Here is a 4,891-nt window from a genome sequence, read left to right as displayed (position 1 = left end):
GGCAAGCCTCCGTGGTAGACAGAAGGTGGCCGAATGAGGAACTGCACCAGAAACCACCGGAGCAACAGAGCCCCCCAGGACAGGAATGGGGGCAAAGATGGCAGCCTGAGGATTGACACCAAATGCGGCAGCAACAGCAGCCGAGTCAACAATGGACGGTAGACCCAAGGCAACAGCATCCGAGTCAACAATGAACAGCAAGCCAAAGTCAAAGACAGTTGAGTCGGCAGTGCGCAGCGATGCCTAGACAGGGTCAGATAGAAAACCCAGCGCATGCATGGGCCATTGGGCCAGTAAGTCCAGGAACCACAGGATTTTGTTCTGCAGGATGTGGGGCGCAATAGGGGTGAGGAGCACAAATTGCTGCCAAAGAGCAAAAAACGCGCAGCGTTCTCAGCCGTAGAGAGGAAGGCAGAGATCGCGAGGTGCTGCCTCTCAGAATTGGTTGGAGGTTTATCAGGGCACGATCAGCAGTTGCCGCAGCAGTTTCATCTCAGAAAAGCGAGCGGAGAACCACAAGGAGACAAGTAATGTTGGCCAACGGGAGCCCCACAGAGACTCAAATGGTACTCACGACAACAGTGAGTTTTGGCAACAAGAAAAAAAATTTAAATATGTTGGTGTTGCCAGGCATGGGAGACAGCGCCATGCTGGGATGGGATTTCCTCGCAGAATTCGGCACAACAATAATCTGCGCAGGCCACTAAGGCCAAGATCTCGAGAAGAGAAAGATGGAGCGGATGCCTGGAGGATAGGCTGTCCATAGCTATAACTGGATCCTCGGAGGAACGGGAGAGCGAGATCAATGAAAAAGTATAAGAGCTGCTGGAAAAGGGATACATCGCAAAAAAGACGGGCCAATGAAGAATGTGCGTGGACTTCCGACAAATAAACGCAAAATGAGTAAAGGATGCGTACCCGATGACACGGATAAACTTCATACTGCTACAATTGAGGGAGGCAAAATTTTTCAGCAGCCTCGAACTTAAAGATTGGCAAATCCCACTGGAGGAAGGGAGCAGAAAGAACACGGCCTTTACTGTACCAGAGAAAGGTCTGTACCATTTGAAGGTGATGCCGCTCGGGTTACACTCAGCCTTGGCAACATTTCAAAGGGCCTTAGACCAGATCATAGGCCTGGATATGGCTCCGTACGCATTTGCGTATCAGGATGACAGCATCGTGATCGGACGCACAAGGGAGGAGCCTATGGCGAATTTGAAGGAAGTATTCCGTAGACTGAAGGCTGCAAACTTGAGGATAAACACGGGCAAGTGCCATTTCCTCAGGGAAGAGCAATTGTACCTGGGCCACTGGATAACGAGTCAGGGAATTGGCATGGGTCCCGGAATTAAAACCCCCAACAAACGTAAAGGGCAGTTCATTGGGATGGCGCCGTGGTATCGGCGATTCGTCAAAATGATTTTGTTATCAGCTACAAAAAAGGTAAGCTGAACTTAGTTGCAGATGCCTTTCACGCCAGCCGATAACAGAAAAGTTGAGGAGTGCTACAACAAGCGAAGACATTGAGTGCGTATGGAAAGGTGCGACGGTATGTGCGGACTTCGCGGGACCTTTGCCGAGGTCCAAGCATGGAAACACCATGGCAGAAATGCTCCCAATGCGGAACTCTACAACTGAGACGCTGCAGAAGGCAATTCGCGAAAGGATTATCGCTAGATACGGGGTGCCAAAGGTGATGGTGACAGACAATGGTGTCCAGAGGCATTGGGGACGGGAGCGTCACAAGCCTCGCCCTCGCAGAATGCAGCGAAGCTACAAGAAGTGTTCGAGCTGGTGCGAAGGAACATGGAGCGCGCGGCGCAGGAGCAAGCTCGGCACTACAATCTGAGGAGGGGGAGTGGAGCCCGAAGATCGGCGACACAAAGCGGCCAAAGGTTTCGCGGCGAAGTTAGCTCCAAAGTACGACGGGCCGTACACGGTGGAATCCATTGAAACTCCCATCCTTCTAACTTAAAAAACAACCAAGTTATGGTATTTCCGATCAATCAGTTATATGACGGCCGATCCTTACAAAATTTGGCAGATCGTATAAGTTTGCCCAACTTAGAATGCATAGAGAGTCCCATTCTTCTAACTTGAAAAACAACGAAGTAATGGCATTTCCCATTAATCAGTTATATGGCAGCTATAGGATATAGTCGACCGATTCCGGCCGTTTCGACTTACTGCAACATGTACTGCCTGCAACAGAGAGAAGGGTGTGTGAGAGAAGAGAAGTTTCAACTCGATAGCTTTAAAACTGAGAGACTAGTTTGGGACTGAGAGACTCCGTCAGACGGACAGACGGAGAGACGGACAGTCGGACATGCTCATATCGACTCAGGAGGTGATCCTGGTCAAGAATATATATACTTTATAGGGTCGGAGATGTCTCCTTCACTGCGTTGCACACTTTTGACCATAATTATAATACCCTCTGCAAAGGTATAAAAAAACATCAGAAGAAAAGATAGATGATGTATACTAGAGAAATATAAAAATTAGGATGGAAAAAAAAAGATGTATAAATACAACGAGTAGGAAAATTGTTATGAAAAAATATAGATACCAGGGAGCAATAAAGAAAGCCCGCCAATACAAATGTGGCGGAAATTGGAGAAAGTTAACGGCGAGAACAGAGGAGGTAAATCTTGTATCGAAACAAATTTTTAGTACCTAGAGACTCTGGAAGTACCTAGAGAAACCCTCTTTCTTCGACCACAGGTCCATCGAAATATCCCATGGTAAGTCTTAACACTCAAGAAGAATTCGCGCAAGAATCCACTCAAACCTGCAACAATGCCCTCAGAAAAGTCGAGGAGACACTCTGGACCGAATACAAGTTTTTTTTGAATTCCTAAAAAAAGGACATTTGTAAAGCGAAGCGCTCCTCATGGAACTACTTATACTCGGACATCAAAAACACAGCTGCGAGGCTTAGGTAAATTCTATCAGCCACAATCACCAACAATCAACCACAACTCTAGGATATCTAACAAAGAAGATGGCACTTTTACCAATACAAATGAGGAATCTCTAGGCACCCACTCATTTTCTATGTTATTAGGCTTCGCCCAATAAAAATGAGCTTCTGTTTTTTGGATTTTTATTCCTCATGGAACTGCTCGGGCACTTTTACGCAGTGTTTACGTTATTCAAGGTCTCGGTCATAAATCTAAGTGCACCGAAATATAAATCGCCCGCTGTGCCTTTGCTGTACGTCGAAAAGTGCATATGTCCGCATATACGTAACACGAGTGGACCTCATGCATGTCCACATACCTCCGCTTAAGCGAACATATATACATAACATAACTATATACTTAAGAATACATAACCGTCTCTCCGCTGCCGCTTTGGGCAGCGCAGCTACGAGACTAAGACCTCCTTTAACTCCTAAGTAAATTTGTAAAATCAGAAACTCCCATGAGCTCGGAGCGGCAACAACAACTGCTCTGAACATAATCCAAAATAAAGAATGATTAAACTAAAAAACAGCTATCTTTACTACTACATACATAGTACATCTGTACTACAAACTACATAAAACTACATGGAGAGACGATGAAACCAACACAGTCCATCATGGCCTTCACTTCTGCACCTCCGACCTTGACGACCGCCGCCAACTGCTGATCGTCTCCTAAAAAACCACCAACTAGTTCTGAGAGGAAGCACCTCGCGATCTCTGCCTTCCTCTCTACAGCTGAGATCGCTGCGCGTTTCCCGCTCTTTGGCAGCATTCTGTGCTCCTCACCCCTATTGCGCTGCACATCCTGCCGAACAAAATTGTGGGGTTCCTGCACCCACTGGCCCAATGGCCCATGCCTCCGCACCTGTTGCATCCCTTCGCTGGGTTTTCCTGTCTATATGTTCCTGTCTAGGCGTCGCTGACCACTGCATATTAGGCTGTCTTTCACTTTGGCTGGCTACCCATTGTTGCCCCGGCTGCTGTTGCCTTGGGACTGTCCATTGCTGACTCGGATGCTGTTGCTGCCGCATTTGGCGTCGATTCTCAGGCTGCCATCTCTGCCCCCATCCCTGTCCTGGGGGGCTCTGTTGCTCTATTCATGCGCGGCATCCTCCTCCGCGACCAGCCTTTCAATCACCTCCTTCGTGGACTTTCCTAATGACTTCATTAACGTCTGGAGGTTTACCATATATTCCTTGAACTGTTGCTGTGTTCGCGGCCGAACCTGGTCTGCCGGTTTCTCAAAATACTCTTTCGGCAGGAAAAAGGCCTCGAAGCTCCTTCTAAACTCCTTCCATCTGGGCCACTCCTCATCGTTCATTATGAACCATCTTTGCGTTCTGCCCTGGTGTAGTTCTGGCATTGCCCGCGGGATTGTGTCTATTTCCAACCCGTAAGTTTTAGCGGACCATGCCACTCGGTCTACGAAATCGAGAGGATATCCTGTTCCGTCGAATCTGAACGACCACTCCCGGACTTGTTTGGCCACTTTCGCATAGTCAACCTGCACCGGGACTGGCTTCCTCGCTTGTGGCTCCATGCTCCATATACTTTATACGACCTTATACGACCGACCTCTCGAACTCTCGTCGATCCCCGATCACCGTTCCGGGTTGGTGCCAATACACACGCCCTCCCAAAGCATGCGCCACTTGTGGCCTGGCGCCGAATCGGCTCACGGTTCCCTCCGTTTGGACTCACGTGCTCCAGCTGCGGGGCCTGTACTGCCATTGTTGTTGTCGTCGCTACTTTCTTGTCGTCGCCGCTGCTCCTGTCGTTGGCGCCGCTCCTGTTTGCTGCTCCCGTTGTCGCCGTCGCTCCTGACGCTGATCATTTTGCTCCCCCTGTCGCTGCTCCTGACACTGATCTTGTCGCTGCTTCTCCTTTGCGGGCGCCGGGGACCATCGGTATCCTTGG

Source organism: Drosophila ananassae (genome assembly GCF_017639315.1).
Source record: "Drosophila ananassae strain 14024-0371.13 chromosome Y unlocalized genomic scaffold, ASM1763931v2 tig00000090, whole genome shotgun sequence".
NCBI classification, from domain to species: domain Eukaryota; kingdom Metazoa; phylum Arthropoda; class Insecta; order Diptera; family Drosophilidae; genus Drosophila; species Drosophila ananassae.
Note: the sequence above shows the minus strand (reverse complement) of the source record.